This window comes from Nelumbo nucifera, chromosome 6 (genome assembly GCF_055504915.1).
Source record: "Nelumbo nucifera cultivar China Antique chromosome 6, China Antique-T2T, whole genome shotgun sequence".
Lineage (NCBI taxonomy): Eukaryota > Viridiplantae > Streptophyta > Magnoliopsida > Proteales > Nelumbonaceae > Nelumbo > Nelumbo nucifera.
The window spans coordinates 41,835,068-41,861,393 of record NC_142654.1 but is presented as its reverse complement, the minus strand read 5'-3'; the positions used below and the strand labels follow the sequence as shown (position 1 = coordinate 41,861,393).

At 43.8% G+C, this 26,326-nt stretch overlaps 1 pseudogene; it reads left to right on the top strand.

Moving 5' to 3' along the window:
- Positions 1–10,849: 10,849 nt before the first annotated feature.
- LOC104610677 (uncharacterized) lies at positions 10,850–12,070 on the top strand (annotated as a pseudogene).
- Positions 12,071–26,326: the final 14,256 nt, after the last annotated feature.

Here is a 26,326-nt window from a genome sequence, read left to right as displayed (position 1 = left end):
CCGAGCTTGCCAGCGCCGAGCTCAGGTACCATAACTTTACGAAGGACTAGGTCACCGACGTGGAGGTTCCGGTTTTTGACCTTAGCGTTATAGTACCGAGCTACTCTTTGCTGGTAAGCTGCAGTCCTGATGTACACGAGGTCCCTCACTTCGTCGAGTAGATCGAGGTTGGTACGTAGTTCATCTTCATTTGTCTTGTCATTATATGCTTCCAGTCATAGCGTAGACACTTCCATCTCTGCTGGGATAACTGCTTCAGTGCTGTAGGTGAGGTTGAAGGGAGTCTCTCCTGTGGCAGTTTTCTCCGTGGTTCGGTAAGCCCATAGAACACTGGGTAGCTCGTCTGCTCACAATCCTTTACCTCGGTCCAAACGTGCCTTCAGTCCGCAGAGGATGTCTCTGTTTGTGACTTCTGCTTGACCATTTGCTTGAGGGTGTGCGACCGAAGTTAAATCCTGTCGTATCCCCATATCTTGGCACCAGCTCTGGAATTTGATGTCCTCGAACTTCTTGTCATTGTCGAAAGTTAGTACCCGAGGTTGCCCGAAGTGGCACACAATGTTCTTCCAGAAGAAGTTTTGGACATTCCGAGCTATGATCGTTACAAGAGGTTCAGCTTCTACCCACTTGGTGGAATAATCCACTACTACAACTAAGAACTTCCTCTGGCCTGCCGCTGGCGGGAATGGTCCAAGTATGTCAATGCCCCATTGTGCGAAAGGCCACGGGCTGGTGAGATATTTGAGGTCGGCAGCAGTCTGGTGGTGAATATTGGCATGCTTCTAGCATTTGTCATATTTTCTGACGAGTTCGATGGCATCTGCCTTCATTTTTGGCCAATAATACCCCTGTCGTAGTGCTTTTTGGGCGAGGGCCCTGCCCCCCAAGTGTCCGCCACAAAGACCCTCATGAGTGTCGCGGAGTATGAGCTCGGCTTCGGTAGGTCGCAAGCAACGCAGGTAAGGGAGCGTGTAGGATCTCTGGTATAGCCGTTCGTCTATTATGACGTATTTGGCTGCCAGACGCTCTACCCTTCTGGCCGCATTGTGATCTGCAGGGAGGGTCCCGTGTAGCAAGAAGCTCACGAGCAGGTCAATCTAGCTCGGCTCTACTTGAACAACGGGAGCGACCTCCTCTGCCCCCCCGAGAATGCTAGGCCGAGGCAGGTCCTCTATGTACACAGTTCTCATGGTGATATCGCTGGTGCTGGCTAACCGGGACAGGGCATCGGCCTCAGCATTCTCTAACCTCGAGATTTGCCTGATGAAGTGTGACTGGAAGTTGAGTAGAGCCTCTCTTACTTTGGCTAAGTAAGCAACCATGGTTGGTTCGCGAGCCTCGAAATCTCCTGTGACTTGGTTAACTACGAGCTGGAAATCGCTGCAGATGACGATGCGCTTGGCTTTTACATCTCTGGCTAAAGCTAGTCTAGCTATCAACGCTTCGTATTCTGCTTCATTGTTGGATGCCGCGAACTCGAAGGGTAGTGCGTACTCCGATTTCGTGCCACTTGAGCCGTGCAGAACTATTCCGGCTCCGCTGCCCTATTGGTTTGAGGAGCCATCTACGTGAAGGATCCATGGCTCCTCATCCCAGTTCGCGCTTGGCCTAACTAAGAGAGATGCCACACAGGCTGCTACCTCACGGGGCTTGGACTCAACTGGCCTAGGAGCTCCGGGCTCACCCGAGCTGGGGGCCTCGTGCTCAATCGGCCTGGGGACTTCGAAGCTGAAAGTGCACTCGACAATAAAATCTGCTAAGGCATGGGCCTTATTAGCAGTTTGCGGCTTGTATTGGAGGTCGTACTCGCAGAGCTCAACGGCCCACTTCGTCAATCGACTAGAGACCTCAGGCTTAAGTAAGACTTGCCTCAGAGGTTTGTCGGTGAGGACGATAACAGTATGAGCCTAGAAGTACGGACGGAGCTTCCGAGCTACGATGACCAATGCGTAAGCTAGCTTCTCTATCTCTGGATATCTCGTCTTTGCTCCCTGCAATACTTTACTAACATAATAGATGGGTCATTAGACCCGATCTACTTCTTTTATCAGTACCGAGCTGACCACTTCGTCACTTTCCGAGAGGTACAGCCCTAAAATATCACCCTCTTCGGGCCGGGTTAAGATTGACACACTAGCGAGGTATTTCTTGAGCTCGTCAAACGTGAGCTAGCAGTCTTGGGTCCATTCGAACCCTTTGCCTTTAATTGCCTTGAAGAAAGGCAGACAGCGGTCTGCCAACTTGGACATAAAGCGGCTCAGGGCGGCTACGCCGCCATTCAACCTTTGAACCTCCTTCAACTTTCGGGGTGGTCTCATATCTAAGATGGCCTTAATCTTATCCGGGTTGGCCTCAATGCCGCGCCGGTTAACGATGTATCCTAGGAATTTGCCCGAGGTGACACCGAAGACACACTTGGTTGGATTCAATTTCATGTTAAATTATCGCAGAATTTGAAAGACATAATGCAAGTCTTGTATTAATTCGTGTGATAACTGAGTTTTATGACCATGTCCTCTACATAACACTCTATTTTTCTGCCAATTAATGGCTTAAATAATTTATTTACAAGCCTTTGAAAGGTTGCCCCAGCATTTTTCAACCCGATGGGCATAACCTTGTAACAATATAGACCGAACTCTGTGATGAAGGCAATCTTTTCTTCATCGGCCAAGTCCATCCTGATCTGGTTATAGCCCGAATAGGCGTCTAAGAAACTCAGCAACTCGTGCCTCGAGGTCGCTTCCACTAAGCGGTCGATTCTGGGGAGGGGGAAGCAGTCTTTTGGGCAGGATCAGTTTAGGTCAGTGTAGTCGACGCACATGCGCCACTTGCCGTTAGCCTTCTTTACCAGAACGGGGTTGGCTACCCAGCTCGGGTAATGGACTTCTCTTATGAAGTCCGCTGCGAGGAACTTCGCGACCTCCTCATCGACTGCTTTCCATCACTCCCGGGCTAGGTTGCGTTTCTTCTATCTAGCGGGCCTAACTACAAGATCAGTATTGAGCTTGTGAGTTATAAGACTAGGGTCTATGCCGGGCGTCTCTGCCGCAGACCATGCAAAAACATCTAAGTTTTGAAGTAGGAAACTTACTAGTTCGGATTGCAAGGGTTCCTGGATTGAAGCATCGATCTGAAGTGTCCGAGCTGGGTCTTCTGCTAAAGTCGGAATGACAACTGTTTCTTCCGTGGGTGCAGCTCGTTCTTCGCCTTGCTCCGTAGGTCGCTTCAGTTCGAGGCTGTCAGCTACCTTGGTCTTTCCGTTGAGGGCGGCGACATAGCACTTACGAGACTCAACCTAGTCGCCCCGCGCTACCCCCACTCCGAAGTCTCTAGGGAACTTCATTGCCAAATGATAAGTGGAGACCACCGCCTGTAGGACATGGGTGATTGGCCAACCTATTATGGCATTGTACGGGGAGGGGGTCATGACCACCAAGAAGTCATGGTTGAGTCTGACTGCGTTGGGCCATGTGCTGACTTCCATAGGTACTGTTATTTTCCCGAGGGGCCTGACTTCTTCTCCACTGAAGCCCACCAAGGGAGTATTAGTGAGCCTCAAGTCACTTCCCTGCAACTGAAGCTGGTTGAATGCGGCTTTGAAGAGGATATCTGCTGAGCTACCTAAGTCAACGAGGATGCGCCTGACATCGAAATCATTGATCCTTACTTTTATGACGAGCGCGTCATCGTGAGGGTAGTGGACCCTGCGCGCATCGTCTTTCGTGAAGAAGATTGGTTCCTCTGTCTTCGGCCATTTCAGAGGATTTTGTTCTTCCCTGGCAGCTTCGTGAACTGACGTCCGAGCTGCCGCCGAGGTACAGCCTACAACGATCGAGCCTCTGACTATCATGTGGGTGGTGCCCCAAACAGGCCTCTCTTCCGGAGGCTGCCTCTATGACTGCTCTGCCGGCCAGCTGCTGGACTCGGGAGCATCCTTACCGTGCTTTCCTTGCAGACCTACTTTATTATTATTATTGTTGTTATTCTGTACAAAATTTCTTAGATATCCGCGATGATTGAGTTCCTTTATCTCGTCGTGGAGATTCTTACAGTTCTCGGTACTATGACCGTGGTCTCTGTGAAAACTACAATACAAATTTTTATTTCTTTCATTGGGATTCCCCCTCAGGCGGGGTGGCCACTTCACGTACGGGGCGTTCTTGATTGCCATCAGGATTTCGACCCACTTCACATTCAATGAGGGGATGGAATAGAGAGGAGGGGAGCTTTAACTTCACCCGAGCTTACCTCTTCTCTGCCTCTGAGCTCGGGCAGGTTGTGGGTGGTAGTTCGGCGAGCTCGGCGGTGGCACCATTGCTTCTTGGCGGGCTCTGGATTGGTGTTGCTCACCTCCATACTGTCAGGAATAGTCTGTGTAGGAAGCAACTCGGGTTGCTGGTGATGGTTGCGGACAGAGGGGTTCTGCTTGGAGTATGCAGCCAGGATCTCGAACCGGTTCTCCAGAAGGGGGGCTTCGAAATTTGATTGCTGGGGTGACGTAGACCTGGCGAGCTGGGGTCCTCCTGACCTGACTGCCCGCGGCGAGACCGGAGTGGCTGGTCTTTCTTTTCCACTGCGGGAGGAGGCTTGGCTCTTAGGGGGGTTCTGGGAAGCCTCTCCTTGGCGAGAAGGGCGTTCATCCTGGCGGCGAGACCTAGCTTGTCGTGAGGCTGGGTGCCGAGGAGGGAGCTGAGGCAGCTGGGGAAACTGCTGTTGATAATGATATTGAGAGACTTGGTGCAACACCTGCTGCTAGTAGAGCTGGAACTGCTGAAACTGCTGCATCTGGGCTTGCATGGCCCACATGGACTACACATGGTTGACGAGTTGGCTCTGGCTCATCGTCGGAGGGACAACAGTTGGTTCAGCAAAGGTTGTCTCAACAAAGGGGGGAAGGGGAACACTTACAGGCGCCACTGCTCGTGGCACGTTCAGGCTGGGGACTCCGTCCATCGAAAGGGGAATGGTGAACAACCCAATGCAGACCACGGGGACCTGGGGTTGTTCCCCAGCGATGTCCATCTCCATGCTACATCCAGCATTGCTTGAAGAAGCCTTGAATGCTGAGTTTTCAGAAAAGAAGGAATGGTGAGAGCTTAGAGGAAGGATTTTAGAAGCATTTCCCACAGACGGCGCCAAATGATGGTGCGCAATCCGGTCACTCCTAGCTGGCACTTGCGTGACTCCTGAAAGGTACCTAAGATGGAGAAGATGAGGAATCCCCGGGGCTTGCCCGGTGGGAACACTCCGACGCTTAAGTTAGAGTTCTGTGAAAAATGCAAAGAGAGGAAGAAAGCTAAGAGTGCAGATAGCGCGGGTATCCGAAAATTCCCTCTGTCCTTTGGGATTGGGCTACTTATAACAGAACTCTATCGTATCAGGCCCACCTGCCTCTGACAGGGCAGGTATAACCGCCACTGTTGTCCGGCCGCAGACGTTACAGCCAGGGCTAAGGTGGCACGTACGGGGCCGTCCTTGCAGGGTACGTACCTGTCAGGTGTAAGACACTTTCTAAAGGTGGCGGACACGACACTATCTGACGAGAGACGTGGTTGCAGTCTCTAGGTTTGTCGGGTACGGTGGTCGGGTAGGAGGCCTTCCTGTGATGTACCAAACTACTCTTCTGTGAGCTACCCTATACCGAGCTACCCTGCAAGTGGCGAGTTGCCTGTGGCAAGCTACACCGAGCTGTCTGGCCCGAGGTGTCTCTACCTCTGGGGTATCTAAAGGCGGATCGTGGTGTTCCTATTTGAGAGTGGCCTAAAATCCACTGGGAGGAGCTCGGGCATTAGGAAAGGTCAGGGGACCCCGAGCTCGGTGGTGGTTCGGAGTGTCTCGGCCTCGGGGAGGAGGTGCGGGCCAGGCGGCTCTCGGTGAGTAGCCTAACCCACCGAGATGCCAGGCTCAACTCGGTGAACCCTTCCTACCGAGTTGCGATTGCACTTTCTGTGCTGTCACGCTGAGTCATCGCTTGAGCAAGGTCATGCCTACGTGTACCTGTGCTACGAGGTCGGGCCAAATCACCCTCCATCAGTTACAGAGTAGATCATACTGGGATTCATCGAGATGAGGTTATGGTGAAAGCAGTCCTAGACCTTCCACCTCCCAATAGTGAGTCTTAACTAAAGACCTTCCTAAGAAAAGTCTCCTACCTTAGAAGGTTTATCCCCGGCCTAGAACATGTAGCGATGCCACTGTTGAAATTGACCAAGAAGTCTACATAGTATAAGTGGTCAACAGAGCACTAGGATGCCTTCAACCAGTTGAAAAAGACTCTAGCCAAATCCCCAACAATGTCTCCACCTAAGAGTGGCTGAGAGTTCAAGGTGTACATCGCATCAAACTTCTATAGGATGCTTGTTAGCCCAGGACAATGATGAGGGTGTCGAGTGTCCGATTTATTACGCTAGTTAAACCCTAAAGCCAATTGAGAAGAATTATTCCCACATGGAGCAGTAGTGTTTGCGACACTGAAGCTCAAACATAATATCCTAGTCCAAAAGGTGAAGTTGATCGCAAGAATTGATCCAATCAAGTACTTCATAGACAGACCTCTTCTCTCAGGAAGATTAGTCAAGTGGATGATGCATTCGAATGAGTATACAATCGAGTACACCCAGCCAAAAGCCATTAAGTGTTAGGCAATTGTAGATCTCTTAGCTGCCTTTACCACCAATGACAGTTTCCCCATATCTAAAGAGGTATCCGGAGATCGCAGTAGTTAAGACGAGGAGTGGACCTTAACTTTCGACGGAAGAAACACCAGCACCTTAGCCAGAGAAAGAGTCACATTGACTTTGCCTACCGGTGATACCTTGGCCTATTCCTTCAAACTGTAGTTCCTCTGTTCACATAGCATAGCTGAGTATGAGGCTTTAGTACTAGGACTGATGGTAGTAAGGGACTCCGGAGCCAAAGAGATCAAAGTAGTAGGAGATTCAAAATTGATGATTGAGCAAATGGACGACAACACCATAGTTTAAGGAACTGACGGTCTTTCCATATAGGACCTTGATCCAAAGATTAACTAGGGACTTGGAAGTAACCTACAAACACCAGCACATAGCCAAAAATAGGTATGCCAATGCATTAGACACTTTGGGATAAAAAATTCGGCCGAGTGAAAATCCAATCAACATTACCATCAAAATGCATTGTGAACCATCAACTGAGAGATTGGGACACTAGGTAGAGAAGAAGGATGACATAACGTCAAAGGATTGGAGATACGGTGTCATACAGAAGTTGATTAACCCAACAAAGGCGATGCAAGATGATAAGACACTAACTAGGTTCCAACTCGTGAACGGGGTGTTATACCATAGATTGGCGGGTGGAGTTAGAACAAGATGCTTAGGGCCTAAAGAGGCAGAAGTAGTCTTGAACAAAACTCACAAAACCTACTATGGAGACATAACCATCACATTTATATAGAAGGTTGCAAATGTTGGGGTACTACTAGCCAGAGATGAAAACAGATGTAGCCAAGGTACAAAATGACTGCGAGAAGTGCATCGCGGAAGCAAACAGAAATGAATGTCTTACAGTTGGTGAGGAAGATTGGAGAGCAATGTACATAGATTATATTGAGAATAACACCACACCTGCTGACCCAGTTATGAAGAGAAAACTCTTAGCCAAAGCCAAAAGATTCTACCTTCATGATGGAGTGCTCTACAGAAAATCTTACACAGGAAAACCTCTGCGTTGCCTAACCGGTGAGGAAATAGAAGAAGCCCTAGATGCAGTCCACAACCCTGAACCAACACCACACCAGGGACAGATAGCCTTATATAACCATATCTTGCACTTAGGCTTCTACCGGCCTACCATGCTGGAAGACACCCAAAAGCATGTGCGAAGGTGCCACAAATGCCAATTACATACCGAAAGGATACATCGACCAGACAGCATACCTTCATTACACCATGGCCTTTCCACACCTGGGGGTAGATCTAATTGGAAAAATACACCCACCTTCCCGGGGATATTGTTTCATCCTAGTGGCCATAGACTACTTCACCAAATGGCCAGAGGCCAGACCCTTAAGAAGAATTTGTGCAAAGAACATTGCATACTTCCTTAAGCATATAGTCCACCTGTTCGGGGTTCTAATGAGAATTTTGATAGATAATGGATTATCCATAAAGAATCAGGAAGTCCGGGACCTATTGGGACAGTATGGGGCAAGACTAGGTACACAACCTATTACCTACAAGGGAATGGGCAAGCAGAAGCAACCAACAAAACCTTGTTAAAAATGCTGAGTAAGATGGTAGTAGAAAACCAAAAAGACTGGTCAGAAAAGTTCTCTAAAACACTTTGGGCTTATCGCACAATAGTTAGGAAGAGCACATAGGCAACTTCCTACTCATTAGTATATGGCTAGGAAGTTGTTCTACTAGTAGAGATACAAATAGTGTCTACCCTAGTAGCCTACGTAATGGGAAAGAAGTTTCAAACAATGGATATGGATCATCTGCTCTGTGACAAACTAGAATGCATAGAGGAAGAAAGAGAGAAGCCATTGTAGAAACAGATCATGGCTTCTAACTTCAATAAGTTGGTAAACCCAGAAAATTTAAAGAAGGTGACAAGGTTCTTAAAACAACACTCCATGGCAGGCAAGTTAAATCCATTGGGAAATTTGCACCTAACTGGTTCGCACAATACAGAATCCAAGAAACTCACCCAACAGGATACTATGTACTAAAGACTGTAGACACAAATGAACAAGATGAGACTGTAGACACAAAAATAAACCAACAACCATAGGGAAATGAATACTAATATGAATAGGAGAATCAGGAATTACATACATAGCAAAGAGAAAACTAAACTTCATGTAAGTGCAAAAATTCTTTCTGGTGAGCTCAAAGATAGATTTGGCAGTGGTGAAAAGAGGTCGATTGTTGGGACCGATGTCAAGAGACTTGTCTTTCTCGTCCTCTGTGAGACAACGAGCATGAACACCTTCGCCTAATAGATTTGAGTCAAAGTCGTCACATGAACCTACAGAAGCCAAAATGTCATCGGTCTTGGACAAAGGTTCACGGAGTTTTGTGTTCGAGGACAGTGTTGCTGTGACACACAGGGACAGTGTTGTGACCCGGAAAGGTTTTCGAGGGGCTTGAAAGAAGGCGAATGGGGAAGTGTCTAGTATTTTGGTGCGTTAAGAGTGGCATTTTAGTCAATATGAACATGAATGAGTGTTGTCAATGGTTCGGGTCAGCCAGTTCCAGCCCCAAACCAATTGTTTAATTGGAAGAAAACATACGAAAAAGTACGGGGAGGCCCAATGTAGATTTCCGAATTCCACTACAGACCTATAAACATTCAAAATGTTAAAAACCCCCACTTAATACACCAATGCTCGCCAGTGAATTGGCATCAGTAATGAGCTGGCACCTATGCAACTGTACTTTGGGCTTAGAAATTCTGACCCTGGTCTGAACCGTCATTCTCCCTAAAACATAAGGCCAAGAACCTTCTCGAATAATAATTGGGATAATCAGGTCTGATCCGATGGTGATACATAATAGTTTTTTATGTAAATAATAATTCAAAATTGACTTTTGATAATAATACCTTAATAAAAAATTAAAGTAAATTAGCAAATTATTTATATATTAATAAATTATGCTTTTTAACTAAATTTATATATTATCTACCAAAGTTATCCTTATTAGACATAATATATAATAAATATTAAAAAAAATTGAAAACTTTTATATATTACTAAATCAGTTCGAGTTTGAGTCACCATTTGGAATAAGCAAGAATCAAAATTGGCCCGATTATTAAATTACACTCATTATTATTAAATCAGTTCGAATTATATAGGGGCTTACCAGTAACTATATGGAACTAGATTTCTCGTACCCTTTTTCACTTTATTTGGTTCAAATGGGTATAATATCGATATCCTTGAATTTCACGTATTCTCAAGTTCTGTTGTTTATGGATTAAATTCATCAGTCTAGCTATCACAAAAAGATTCACCAGTCTAATGTGTTTTTGGATCAGAATATGAACCGGAAAGAAGTTTGAGACTTTGAATGGCTTCTTTTCTTCTCGTATTCTACCTTCTAAATTACACTTTCTGGATTTCTTTTGGTACCTTATTCAATACTAGATTATTTACTTTGTTTTTGGGTTATGCTCAGAATTTAAACAAAGATTTGTACGAGTTACACTTCTATTTTGTTTATATCTTACCCTTCTCTGGCTTAAGTTTGTAGGAAAACCTGCTACTCTTGAATTCCCACCATGTTTTGACCTGATTTGGTTAAAATTTCCATTGGAGAAGTGAAGGATATTTTTACACGCATTTTCATCTTATTACTAGCACATTTTGATATTCCTTGTACGTATAATGTAACGGAATCACAGTTTTGGTCTTGAATCACTAGAGGCTGAACTTTCCTTTCTCTATATCCTGGGCTTATTAGGAGTTACATTCCATTTCCTTTTATAAAGAATTTTTTGCTTCACTTCTTTGAGTTTTTATAGTTTTCTTTAGCTTTCATGATAGAAATACCAATTGAGCCTGCTATTTGGGGTTTTGGGATGTGTGCAGGAACCCTGAAAATGGTTATGGGAGTAGAAGTTCAGCTTTTTGTCACAATCCAAGGAGAAAATGATGAATTGTAGCACAAGTTTTTGGTCTCATAGTTGTTCCTGGGTGTTTTGTTAAAGGACAAAAACCAACAGAGGTTTATACAATTTGAAATTGAGGTTCTTTGTATCAAAGAAACTTTCTTTTCTTTTCTTTTTTTTAGCAGCATTTGTATCAATTAAGGATCTTTGTATCAAGGGAACATGGAAAGTCCCAATTATCTCAATAATGATTTCAGCTAGTTACGGGAAGAGAACAGAGGAAGTTCAGGAAGAACTACGCTTAAGTCCAATCCCAAATGGTTCTAAAGAAATGGCTAGAGTCCCATTTCATATGTCATTATCTCAAAGAGGATTGCTAGGCCAAGAGAACCCTCAAAAAGGGTCTCCAGATGTTTCAACAGCTCTTCCTAGTAGAGTAGGGATCCTGAAATTTGGTTCAACTGATCTTTTGGCTTCTCCATCAACTAAATTCCTGCAAATTGCTGAGGAAAGAGATGAAGTTTCACGTTCAGTTCCTTCTTCTACTAGCCAAGGATCCCAAAATCGTTTTAATCTGGTCTTTGTTAAGAAAATTGATTGGGAATTTCTGAGGAAAATCTCTGCAAAGAGTGGATTAGAAGTCCAATGAACTTGGCCCTTCTTGTTTGGATCACCTGTGTTGCTGTCTATGGTGCTATCCTCTTCCTTGTCATGACTGGAATGTTGAACAATGTCCTACCAAGGAAGTCCCAAAGAGATGCCTGGTTTGAAGTCAATAATTAAATCCTCAATGCCCTCTTTATACTTATGTGCCTTTACCAACATCCTAAGCGGTTCCACCACTTTGTACTTTTTTTTTTCAGATGACGACCAGGGGATATCTCTAGACTCAAAGATTTACTGCAAAAATGGAACTTATAAACCCCACGAATGGGCCCATATGATGGTTGTTGTTGTTCTACTCTATGTGAATTATTTTGCTTAGTAAGCCCTTTGCAGCCTTAACCTGAGGTATAGGAGATCTGAGCGACCTGCTATAGGAGTTGGTCTTTGCCTTTCTATTGCAATTACAACACCTACAACTGCTGGACTCTACTCAATTCTTAGCCCCCTTGGAAAGGAATACAAATCTAAAATGGATGAGGAAGCACATTTTCGGATTATCACTAGACCCTAAGAAACAAGTAATTAGAGAAGAGATTCTCATTTGCATCAAGAAGTGAGGAAAGAGTTGTTGAGAATAACCCTCAGTGGAGAGGTGGGTTGTTTGATTTCTGGGATGACATCTCTCTAGCATATCTTTCATTTTTCTGTAACTTTTGTGTCTTTGGGTGGAACGTGGAGAGACTTGGGTTTGGAAATATGTATATTCACATTGTCACTTTTCTTTTATTTTTTTATGGCTCCTTTCTGGATTTTCAACCTAGCTGCAATCAATATTGACAATGAGGTTGTTAGGGAGGCATGACACATGGCCTAATGCTAGTCCCGTCCACCTACCACCAGTGCATAAAGGCCAAGCACAAGGGTCGCACCACCAGGAGTCGAGCCACCTGTGTCCCATTCGATTGGTCGGAAGCACACATGTAGAATGCCAAAGTGGTGACCGTGCGATTGTCGAACCCAGTGAATGAGCCTCCGACAATCTAAGAACCGATTCATGTGCATGCGAGTGACAGACAAAAGTGGAAAGAGTTACTACACCATCGTGGAAGAATCTAAAGAAGTTGACACCCCAGCTACATTGAAAGTTGTCCCATAGTACTATTGTGTTAAAGGACCAACTGTGAAACCGCTATGCAAAGATGCCATGACGCTTTCATCGTAAGCAGAACCTAAACATACACAACAAAACACAATAGCACTGAAGGACCATTCTAAGGAAACAATTGAGTACTATGATGAAATGCACACGCCTCCTGAGCGCATGCAAGATTCGAATGGCACCGTGGAAGAACACTTGAATAAGTTAACATGGCCGCCAAAGGAATGGAAAGGAAGTCATTGTATGTGCCGGCTAAGTTAGACACCGAAGAAAAGGCAAAGCTATTAGACCTCTTAAAAGGAAGTAAAATCCGTTCTAATCACAAAACTAGGAGACTTGTCAAACGTGATTGACTTGTTTCTTGCCTCGTTAATAGAATTTTAGGGTATCTTTGCCTGGTCATACGACCAAATGCCCAGAGTAGACTTAGCACTAGTCAAGCATTCGCTCTACATCAACCCCAAATTCAAGCCCGCAAAATAACAGTAGTGTGTCTTCAAACCAAAAATAGCTTTGAAAATCAAAGAGAAGTCGAACGACTCCTGAAAGTAGGCTTCATAAAGCTAATTGCTCACCCGCAATGGTTAGCCAATGTTGTCCCAGTTAAGAAGAAAAATGGCCAGTTAAGGTTAGTATCCAAATCCTAACACACTATCTCATGACCATTAGTAAGGGACTAGTCCACAACTTCCTTCCACTCTTACCCTGGGTGTTGTGTAAGACTTTAGGGAGCTAAACAAGCCTTTCCCTAAGGATGAATTCCCACTTCCGAACATGGAAATCTTCATTGATGTTACGACCGAGAACCAATTATTCTCTTTCCTGGATGCGTATAATGGCGACAATCAGATCTACATGGACCCTATAAACACACCTCATGCAACATTTTGATTGCCAATAGGGAACTTCTACTATAAGATGATGCCCTTCGGCTTGAAGAATGTTGGGGCCACGTAATAGAGAGCAATGACAGGTGTATTCCATGATATGATGTAGAAAGAAATTAATAGAGTGCTATGTGGATGACATCATAGTAAAGGCCAACAAGAGAGATCATTCTGAGGTATTAAGAAAAGTATTTATGCAATGTCAAGCCTCCAACCTAAAGCTTAATCCCCATAAGTTTGCTTCGGAGTACAATTAGGAAAATTTTGGGGGTATCAAGTCGACCACACTGAATTCATCCAAATGTGAGTAAAGTGAAGGTAGTCTTGGACTTGCCACCCTCGAGCTCTAGATCACAGTTGAAAACATTGTTGGGAAAGGTCTCCTACCTTAGGAGATTCATCCCCAGTCTAGCACATGTGGCAATGCCCCTCCTTATTCTAGGATTGTCGTAATCCTCATTACAAGTGTTAGGAAGGTGCGACAACCCAAGGATAATTGTTCTAATACTATTGTTACCATGAGTGACAACCATAGTAGTCGTGTGGTGGTGTTTGTAGTGTTCTGAACCCTTTATTGAGTAGTTTCAAGAGGGTTCTTGGTGGTTGTTTAAGTAACAATCATGGGGATTAGTTATTAGTAGTGTGAAAAGAATTTATTTATTTTTTCTAAAAGAGTGGTTGAATGTGTCTGAATGGTAGTTTAATCAAGATTTTTTTATTTGAATGGTAGTTTACATCAACTTTTTGATTGTGATTAGTTGACAAATTGTTACAAGTGATGTGGAGATTGTTGTAGTGTTGACTGGACAGTAGTATTTGTTTGGTGGCTGATAATTCGGAATTAGAAGTAGTATTGGGGACATAGTGGTAGCAATTGGAGATGGCAGTAGTGATCAGAAATCTGGTGTGATGATCCCCTCAGACTATCTAAGTGTGCAGATGACATTAATTAACCTTAATGGAGAAAATTATGTGATGTGGGCCAAGTCGATGGAAGTTTTTCTCAAGGCAAAGAGGAAGGTGAAACATGTGAAGGAAGATAAACCATCAACTGAATCTTCAGGGTTTGATGACTAGGAACAAGAAGATGCCCAAATCATGGTATGGTTATGGAACAGTATGGAACCCGAGATAAATGTCAACTTTATGTTCTTGGATACAACTAAGGACATATGGTAACATGATAAGAAACTTTATTTTGGATAGGATAATACAACGAGAGTATATCAGCTCTATCAGGAGTATTTCAATCCACAACAAGGGAATCAAACCCTAGAAGAGTATTTTACCTGTATGAGAATCCTCATAAATGAACTCAATGTCTATCATCCCCTAACTCCAGATGTTAAAATTCAGCAACAACAAATGGAGCAACTAGATTTAACTAGGTTCTTAGAGGGGCTGAAGTAAGAGTATTAACCAGTTAGAGCACAAATAATGGGAAGTTCTGCTCTTACTACACTTAAGGAAGTAATTGCTCGGCTTCGCATGATTCCATTGGAACCCATAGAGAGTACTACTATGTTTGACAGATCTGTAGTTGTTGTAGCGAGAGGATGTGGACGTGGTAATAGAAGGGGAGAACATGCATTTCGAGGAGGTCGTGGTGGTAGAAGTGGTGGTTGTCATGATTCAAGGGGAGGTCATGGTAAAGGGAGAGGCAACACTATTAGGAAGTGTACACATTGTGGCAAGAAAGGACATTCAGTTAATTTATGTTATGATCTACATAACCCACCATCTATGTGTGCTAATCATGTAGCTGCCAATGGGGGTGATGTGAGTGATAACCAATACCTAGATCAAACACCTTCCACATCTACATCTGCTTTCGAGAAGGAGATGAGTGTACCACGAGATAAGTATGAGAGGTTCCTTCAGACTACTTTACAACATACCGCTGCCACTCTTGCACACTACATTATTGGTTCTGGTGCCTCTGATCACATGACCAGGACTCTAGGTGTGTTTTCTTCCCTCTCCAAAGCTTCTACATAACAAACGGTTACCCTTGCCAATGGTTCTTCTTCCCCCATTTGTGGTGTTGATAATGTTAACACTGCATCTCTTTCTTTATTATTAGTTCTATATATGCCTAAATGTCCATTCAATCTCATGTCGGCTAGTAAATTAACTAAGACCATTAATTGCTCTATTACAATTTTCCCTTACTCTTGTGTTTTTCAAGATATCAAAATGGGGAAGAAGATTGGTGAAGGGCATGAGACTAATGGATTGTATTATCTTGACAGTGGTGGATCGTCAGTTGCACTACAAACTTCCTTAACTCCTCTCTAATGGCATTCTCGGCTGGGACATCCATCTCTCAAGGCACTCAAACTACTAGTTCCTTCTTTGTCATTTGTCTTCTTTGCATTGTGAGTCATGTCAGTATGGGAAACACCATTGCGTTTCCTTCAGTCCTACTGTTGATAGTCATATGTTGAGTCATTTTGCTTTAGTCCATCCAGATGTTTGGGGTTCGATTAAAATTGAGTCCTATAATGGTTACAAGTATTTTGTCATTTTTATTGTTGATTGTTCAATGATGACATAGATTTATTTAATGAAAGAAAAAAGTGAATTATTTTCTATTTTTAAAAAATTTCATGCTAAAATATGTACGCAATTTGGTGTTCCAATAAAAGTTTCTCATTCAGATAATGGTCAAAAATACTTTCTTACTTCCTTTCAACAATATTTAGAACAACATGATATCATTCATCAAACTTTGTGTGCATCTACCCCTCAATAAAATGGGGTGACTGAACAAAAGAACCGTTATCTCCTTGAGACTGTCCAGTTTATTTTCATCATATGAACGTTCCTAAATGTTTTTGGAGTGACATTGAGCTTACTGCTTTTTTCCTTATGATGAAGAACCGTCATCTCCTTGAGACTGCCCAGTCTATTATTCATCTAATGAACGTTCCTAAAGGTTTTTGAAGTGACATTGAGCTTACTGCTTTTTTCCTTATTAATCAGATGCCCTCCTTCATCCTTTACGGTCGGTCTCCCTTCTCTATTTTGTTCCCCACCTTGTCTCCCTTTCCGTTAACTCCCTGAGTCTTTAGGTGTGTGTGCTTTGTTCAAAATTTGAGTCATGGTTTAGATAAGCTGGATGCACGCTCTATTAATTGTCTCTTTCTTGGCTATTCTCGGACATAGAAAGGGTATAAGTGTTACAATCCTATCACTCAGAAATCTTTTGTCTGTCTTGATGTTACATTTTTTGAGTCTATGCCGTTCTTTTCGGGGCCTGAAGTATCATCCTCTTCACCATTAGTTCCTTTTCCTCTTCCAATTGGTGACCATGTTCCGGTTGTTCATATTATGATTGAACCGTCACCTCCTCCAATGCAAATTCCTACTGAATGATCACCGATCTAACACATGTATACTCATTGATAGATACTGGAACCTCCTTTGGCTTCTACCTTGTCTGCGGATTCTATTGTTGCTCCTGTCCTAGAACCTTCTGAACTTGATCTTCCCATTGCTTTACAAAAAGGTAAAGGTAGTTGTACCCTACATCCCATTTCCAATTATGTTTCTGTCTCTCACCTTTCCAATTCACATCACTAGTTTGTTTCTCTATTTTCCTCTATATCTATACCCAAGGATGTCCAAGAGGCCCTTACTTCACTCAGGTGGCATCAAGAAATGGAGGAGAAACTCTCTACTCTTCAACATACTCACATGTGGGAGCTCACTACTCTTCCTCCTGGTAAGCATGTTATAGGTTGTAAATGAGTGTATACTGTTAAATACTTATCAAATGGTAGTGTGGACCGGTTAAAGGCCCGACTAGTTGCTAAAGGTTATTCTCACTTGTATGAGGTGGACTATATGGAGACCTTCTCCCCTGTGGCAAAAATTGGTTAAGTTCATGTCTTAATTTCCTTGGTAGTTATGTATAATTGACCTCTATTTCAGCTTGACATTAAAAATGTCTTCCTTCATGGTGACCTTGTGGAGGAGGTATATATGGAGCAACCATTAGGGTTTGTTGCTTAGGGGGAGGATGGTAAGGTGTGTAGACTGAAAAATGCAATTTATGGGCTAAAATAATCCCATCATGCTTGGTGTGGAAAGTTTAGTGAAGTGGTGAAAATTTTTAAAATGAACCAATGTCAGATTGATCACTCAGTGTTCAACTACGATTCTGAAGCTAGAAAGATTTTATTAGCAGTTTATGGGGATGATATAGTCATAACTGGCAGTGGCATATTAGGGATTGATAGATTAAAGGCAGTGGCATATAGTCATAATTGGCAGTGGCAATGGCATATGTGGATGATATAGTCATAACTGGCAGTGGCATCTTGGGAAGTTAAAGTATTTATTGGTTTTAGAAGTTGTCTGGTCAAAACATGATGAAAACTTATGCCAAAGAAAATATGTCCTTGATTTGTTTGATGAAATGGGACTGTTAGGTGTGAAACCAACTGAAACACCCCTGGAATTGAATGCTAAGTTGAGCAGTGATGCAGGTGAAATGTTTAATGACATTGAAAGATATAGACGATTAGTGGGGAAGTTGAACTACTTGACCATCACAAGATTAGACATCTCCTTTGTTGTTAGTATGGTGAGCCAATTTATGCAGAATCCCTGAGTACCTCTCTGGGATGCTATCCTTAGAATTGTAAGGTACCTGAAGGGATCTTTAGGCCCCAGGTTATTGTAGAAACTAGGAGGAAGACTTGATATAGTTGGGCATACAAATGAAGATTGGGTAGGCTTAGTGTCTGATAGGAGATATACTACAGGTTATTACACATTTCGAAGAGGAAATCTAGTGACTTGGAAGAGTAAGAAGTAGACTGTTGTGGTAAAGAGTAGTGTTGAAGCAGAAACAGAGCCATGGCACACACTACATGTGAGTTAGTATGGCTGAAAAATCTTCTACAAGAGATTGGATTCTCAATGGGCAAACCTATGAGATTGTATTGTGACAACCAAGCTGCAATCCAGATCTTATCTAATCTCGCTTTCCATGAAAGAACAAAACACATAGAGGTTGGTTGCCATTTTGTGAGGGAAAAAGACCCTACTGGGGAGACAAGCTCAAAACACGTCGGTTCAGGTGATCAATGGATAGATTTGTTTACAAAATGTTTGATTTCAGGGAGAGTGAATTATATATGTAACAAGTTAGGATTATATGACATATATTCTCCAACTTGAAGGGGAGTGTTAGAGTTGGCTGAGTAAGGGTAGATTAAGTCTTTTCTTATGGTTTAAGTTATATGATGATGTGGCAATTTTGTTTTGGCTTTTGTTGTTCACTTGTCCCATACTTAAGTAGGGAAAATTTTGACATTGTACTCTAATTACATTATAATACAGATTATGGTCGACTAGTAGGGTTTAATCTCACTAGTTCGATAGCTTCTTCTTCTTCTTCTTCTTCTTCTTCTTCCTCTCTCTCTCTCTTTCTCTCTCTCAGAACAGGACTAGTTCGAACCACTAAAACATGGTCTATACAGCACCAACATGCTTTCGACCAACTGAAGCAGACACTAGCCAAAGCTCCAACCATGTACCCATCAGGTGGTTGAGAATTTAGGATATAAATAACATCCAACTTAAAAGGCATTTGTCTACTAGCTTAGGAGAACAACGAAAAGGTCGAGTACCCCATCTATTATGCCAATAGAACTTTGAAACCAATAGAGAAGAACTACTCACACATGGAACAATAGTGTCTAGCGTTAGTCTTTTCTACACAGAAGTTCAGGCATTACATCCTAAGCCAAAAGGTGATCTGATCAAGTACTTCATTGATAGGTACCCACTCTCTAGAAGATTGGTCAAATGGATGATGCAGTTGAGTGAGTATAGTATTGAGTACACCCAACTTAGGGCAATAAAGTGTCAAGCATCGCAAACCTTTTAGTTGCTTTCCCCACTATTGATGACTTCCGCATCTCCAAAGAGATACTTGGAGACCTCCCCCTCATCGCAGTAGTGGAGGAGGTAGAATGGGTTCTAACATTTGATGGCAGTAGCACCACTTCCTCTACAGGAGCCAAAGTTACATTGACATTGCCTATCAGACAGACTCCAACTTACTCCTTCAAGCTGCAATTCCCCTACTCCCACAATATCACAAAATATGAAGCACCGGTGATGGGTCTAACAATAGCAAGGGATTCCGGGGCAAAGAAAGTAAAATTCATAGGAGATCTAAGCTAATAAATGGATAGATGGGGGGTAACACCATGGTAAAAGAATTAACAATCTTTTCATATAGAACACTGATCCAAAAACTGACCAAAGAACCTATGAACACCAAAATCGGGCCAAGAACATATATGCCGATGCTTTAGCCACCTTGGAATCTAAGATACAATTGAGTAGCGGACCAATTACCAGAACAATTCAGATGTAGTGTGAGGCATCAACAGAGAGATTGGGTACTAGGTTGAGACAATGGATGATTTTAAGGAGGGCGATTGGAGGTATGGCGTAATAGAAAAACTAAATAACCCAACAACAACAATACAGGATCGTAAGGTGCTCTTGCGATTCCAACTGGTGAATAGGGTAATGTATCACTAGATAGCAAATGGAGTGCGGGCGAGATGCCTAGGACTTGCAGAAGTGGCAGTAGTGTTGAAAGAAACACAAGAGCTTTTTTTCAGGGACGTAATGACGACATTGTACTAAAGGTTGTAGAGGTTGGGATACTACTGACTAGAAATGAAGGCAAATTCGGCTAAGGTGCAGAATGACTATGGAAAGTGTGTACTAGAGGTTGATAAGAGAGAATGTATAGAGGAATCCAGGGAGAAATCATTGCAAAACAAATAAAATACAAGCAACTCATGGCCTCTAACTTCAACAAGCTGGTAAAGACGCACAAATTTAAAGAAGGGGACAAGGTTCTAAAGACACTGCTACATGTGCAACAAGGGAAATCAGTTGGCAAATTTGCTCCTAACTGGGTCGGACCATACATTCTTAAGGAACCACAAGAAGGCCTTGGCAACCCCATGTGCGATGACATTCCCTATAAATTCCAAGAAGGCCTTGGCAACCGTAAGCGCTACAACCTTGCTTGGCAACCCCAAGAAGGCCTTGACAACCCCAAGCGTGATGACATACCCTAGCAACCCCAGGAAGGCCTTGGCAATCCAAGTCTAACGGCATTCCCTGGCAATCCTAGGAAGGCCATGGCAAACCTAAGTGCGGTGATATTCCTTGGCAACACCAAGTGCAATGACACCCCCTAGAAACCCCAAGAAAACCTTGGCAACACCAAGTGCGATGGCACACCTTGGCAACCCCAAGAAGGCCCTGCCAGCCCAGGAACAATCCTACATGCCCTAGCAACCCTAGGAAAACTTTGACAACCCAAGTGCGATGGCACACCCTGGCGATCCCGGGAAGGCCCTAACAGCCCTGGGAATGATCCTATGTGCCCAGGCAACCCAAGCGTGATGACACACCCTAACAACCCCATGAGAGGTTCTGCATACCCTCGCAACCCTAGGAGTGATTATGCATATCCTCACAACCACAGGAAGGCCCTAGTAACCTAGGAGCGACTGCATACCCTCGCAATCCCACAAAAGTCGTGATAACCCTCGTAAAGCGATCTTACGAAGCCCTGGCAGCCCCAGGCGCAACTTCAAGTTACCGTGCAACCCTAGGAAAACTTGGACAATCCTAAGTGTGGTACTTCCCTACCCCAGCGACCCCGTAAGTAATCTTATGGTGCCCCAGCAATAACTAGACACTAGTAAGTCACCCCATCTATATCATAAACAAATAATAGAATACATGCCAAATAAATAGGGGGCTAAATCATAGCCCAAGATCGAGGCCACTTTTCACTCATAATACACCATCCAAACGCATTAGTATCATCCTAAGATGATAACAAGTTCCTAGTAAAATAACAAACCTGATCAATGGAGATAGCAAAATAGATTGGCAAACAAGAATATAGTGCACATAAGGAAAAATGGCTTTCATTGAATCATATAAACAGTTGAATACTTATAATCATTGTTACAAAAATTCAAAATCTCTTATTGGCTAAACCAATTTTCGAGCATTTCAGTGATCTTCTCTAAACTTACCCTTTGCTCTTGAATAGTAACAATTTCTTGATGCTCTTCCTAAAACTAAGTTAGCACCTTCTGCTGGCAAGCAGCCTCATCAAGAAGAGACGTTATCTTTTCCTCTGTTTTTGAAATACAAGTGTCAGCAACCTTCAGCCTCTGAAAATCTTTGGAGAAGCTCCTCCAAATCCATGGAAGCACTAGGGTTCTAGTCCTTAAAGCCAGCCTTCTAAGACACATGAGCCATACGAATCACCCACTCTTTGATTTGTTCCTTTATAAAACCCATCGCGGCAAATGAAACACGTCTTCAACCACTATGCAAACAAAGGCCACGATAATGAGTCTACAGACTGCAACATAATAGAAATCATCAAACCCACCATTGTATTCAATGAGGCACTCATCACTACTGGAGGAAATTCGACGGAAGGCAACTGCCCCTTCTGAAGAACTAATGACATAGTATCAGCTACAATGTAGGAGACGACGTACTGCTCCCGTCTACAAACTCCTTAAACCATGATAGTGTCTGGCATGATGAACCCAATAGGCACCACATCCTCCCTCTTGTAGTAATCCACCAGCTCTTGCCGCACTATCTCAAGTTTAGTGGCAAGGTCTAAGTTGCCAACCTGCAAGTCAAGCTCATAAACGCCCACCTGTGTCAACTTGACTACAACTTCGGGGTGCACAGGGCACTCGACTTGAATATCCACTAGCAAAAGTTGAATGCTTGAGACATCCTCATCAACGGTAGAGACCACAAGATCAACAAAGGATCGCTCCTGATCGTCCCCCGAGTCGTGTATAGTAGGCACGCCCAACCACTTGTCTCCACTGGACTTGTTCATGGGCCAGGTCGGGCTGGGCTTGTATATGTATCAATAGAATACACTTAGGCCTAAGCCTGAGCTTGACCCGACTATTGGGCCTAAGTCTTGAGCCCGAGCCAGACCCTCATATAAAGCCCGAAGCCCGAGCCTAGCTAGAAATTTGAAAACATAATTTTTTTTCTTTTTTATTCAATAAAAAAGTGTTTTATTTATATTAAAAACCTTCAAAACTCAAAAATAATAAACATCTCACTATTACTTGAAAAAAAAAGAGAAGAAGAACAAAGAGAACATATTATATATACATTTTTATTAAATAAATATATTTTTATTATTTAATATATAGTATCAAGTCGGGCTCGGGTTCAGGCTGAGCTTTTTTGAGAAAGCCCAAGCCCAGGCCCAAGCCCAACCCGAAAAAAGTTGGGCCTGGTGCTTTAGGCCCGAGCACGAGCTCACATACCTAAAATTATGACCAAGCCCAACTTAATAACGAGCCACCTAGCCCATGAACAGGTCTAGTCCACACCAACAGGATCTGCATCAAAGCCCATGGGGGGCTGCTCTGACTCTGTAACAGGGGGTCCTAGTGATCACATTAACTCCGATGGACATGTCACCACCATTAGGAGCATTATCCCCCAAACGATCATTTGTACCAACAATTAGAATACCTACTCATTGGCTTCCTCCCATGGCAATTCCTCCTCCCTAATCACTGGGCAAAGAGATTTCAAATCCTCTAATAACTGCCTGATAATAGGTGTCACAAGCACATTGGCTGAGACGACAACAAACACTCCCTACAACAACAAATAAAAGTATCACAAACACAAAAAAAGCAATAGCATAAGAAAATAAAACCCACTCAATGGAAGTATACACATCTCCTCATTCATAGGACCCTCACTTGGTGCTCACACAACATGAGGCTCGAGATGACTTCCTCTTACCCTTACCTATTTCAAAACAAACAATTGCGAATGCACGTTTAGCCCAAGACAAAAACAAAAGAAGAAGAAGAAGAAGAAGAAGAAGAAGAAGAAGAAGAAGAAGAAGAAGAAGAAGAAGAATTCAAAGTTCAAATAACAAAACCAAGTCAATTATTAGTACACTTACCAATGAAGATGACTTGGTCCCCTTCCCATGGACACGAGGGGCTATTTTCTTGATACGGCCACCAGTGATCGGAACAGCTACACTAGAAATAGGGGGCAGAGAATCCCCTGTTGATTTCCCAAATACAACTTCAGCTTTGGGTGGAACGTCACCCCTGTGAGGCACATCGATTGGAACTTAGTTTGGAATACACTCAGTGTTGGCCTCACAAACAGGGCCCTACACCCCAAGACGAGAGCCCGCCACTGGAACACCCGTATCCGACGCCTCTAACGGAAAAGCAGGACGACTATGCCTAACTGAATGTGGCTTCTTGACAACGGGAGGTTGGTTACTCTACCTTTCATCGAGCATTGGTCACTTACCCTTAGAATCCGGGCCAGGGTGACACCGCCCTTCCACAATAGTTCAGGCTATCGATACGCCCTTAGAAGGAACTTCTCCACCCTACCCATCTACATGAACTGGCGGCGGGGCCATCACGTGTCATGAGCGGGGCTTTGTCACCATAAACATCTGCAACCCACCAAAAAGCATGCACAAGTAGCCTAGGTGAACAGAAACACACATCCACATGCCTGAAGCCAGCCAAAGGAAAGCGAGTAACACCGAGAAACGCTAGCCTGTGGTGGTTCTGCCAAAAGACATAGTTCAGGCTATCGATACGCCCTTAGAAGGAACTTCTCCACCCTACCCATCTACATGAACTGGCGGAGGGGCCATCACGTGTCATGAGCGGGGCTTTGTCACCATAAACATCTGCAACCCACCAAAAAGCATGCACAAGTAGCCTAGGTGAACAGAAACACACATCCACATGCCTGAAGCCAGCCAAAGGAAAGCGAGTAACACCGAGAAACGCTAGCCTGTGGTGGTTTTGCCAAAAGACATCTTCTCCATACAACCGCAAAAACTATGACCCCATGCTATCATAGCCAAACTGGTGAAGGAGACGATTAGGCTGATACACCTGATAATAGGTGTCCGAAGCACATTGGCCAAGACAACAACAAACACTCCCTACAACAACAAATAAAAGTATCACAAACACAGAAAAAGCAATAGCATAAGAAAATAAAACCCACTCAATGGAAGTATACACATCTCCTCATTCATAGAACCCTCACTTGGTGCTCACACAACATCAGGCTCAAGATGACTTCCTCTTACCCTTACCTATTTCAAAACAAACGACTGCGAATGCACGTTTAGACCAAGACGAAAACAAAAGAAGAAGAAGAAGAAGAAGAAGAAGAAATCAAAGTTAAAATAACAAAACCAAGTCAATTATTAGTACGCTTACCAATGAAGATGACTTGGTCCCCTTCCCATGGACACAAGGGGCTATTTTCTTGATACGGCCACCAGTGAACGGAACAGCTACACTAGAAATAGGGGTAGAGAATCCCCTGTTGATTGCCCAAATACAACTTCAGCTTTGGGTGGAACGTCACCCCTGCGAGGCGCATCGATTGGAACTTAGTCTGGAACACACTCAGTGTTGGCCTTACACCCCAAGACGAGAGCCCGCCACTGGAACACCCGTATCCGATGCCTCTAACGGAAAAGCAGGATGGCTATGCCTAACTGAATGTGGCTTCTTGACAACGGGAGGTTGGTTACTCTACCTTTCATCTAGCATTGGTCACTTACCCTTAGAATCTGGGCCAGGGTGACACCACCCTTCCACAATAGTCTAGGCTATCGATACACCCTTAGAAGGAACTTCTCCACCCTACCCAGCTACATGAACTGGCAGAGGGGCCATCACGTGTCACGAGTGGGGCTTAGTCACCATAAACATTTGCAACCCACCAAAAAGCATGCACAAGTAGCCTAGGTGAACAGAACTACACACATCCACACGTCTGAAGCCAGCCAAAGGAAAGCAAGTAACACCGAGAAACGCTAGCCCATGGTGGTTCTGCCAAAAGACATCTTCTCCATATGACCGCAAAAACTATGAGCCCATGCTATCGTAGCCAAACTGGTGAAGGAGACGATTAGGCTGATACGCTGTCACTTGTGCCTCCCCGGCACGATCCAGATAAGTAACCACACCATGCCACGAAATTAAACGAGCAACCCAAATGACAAGGTTATTAGCATCCACTGCACACTACTGATCGCCACCCTTAAAAACACCAACTCCGATGTAGAAAGGCATGGCATGGCGGACAAGATGAGTACGTACCAGAAACAAAATTCTCCAGAGAAGCAAACTTCAGCTCTATCTCACCAACGCCAAACTGCTTCTCTCTGTTTGCATTGAGCCACCACTTCCCTTGACAAATATCTAGTGACACATCCTCATAACCATCACCTTCCAATGTAGCTATATAGTTGTGATAGTCACCATGGAGTGATGCTTAACTAGAAGCGCTCACAAATGAACATCAACAAAAAAGGGGAAAACACATACAATGAGCGACGCTTGCAACTAGGGTCCATGATTTGATGAATAATATCATCCATCTGGTCGTATAAAATATCCAAGAAACATAGAATTCAATGGAAGCTAATGACCACCAGTTGTATGAACCGCAAGAGGAACCAGGATAGTACAAAGGCCATTGTCATGGTTCCCAAGAAACAAAAATCATGGCGCGACATAGAGAATAAATACCATGATGTGACACTGGATATCCGCTTTTCTGACCATGACATCTGTTGATTCCTTTCTCTCGAACCAGAAACCAATCCAGGCTTCGAGGGGCCACTTCACTCGAGAAGTCGTCTCATCTACCTGTGCCTTGAAAATGTCGAACTCTTCTCCCAACTCTACATGTAGATCCAACAACATGTTGGGAATAGACTCAACGTATTGAAGATGGTGGGCTGAAATGGCACCGCCCAACTGTAATGCAAGCAGAGCAGCCACATCCTCAACGGTGACACTGAACTCACCAAACACACCCACAAGCGTATGTGTCCAACAACATCAATGAGACAGGAGTAGCCACATATAATCCATCCTTTCCTTACCTGGAAGGTCCAGGAAATAGTCAACAAATCTCAATAGCCCAACGTTGTGGATCAACC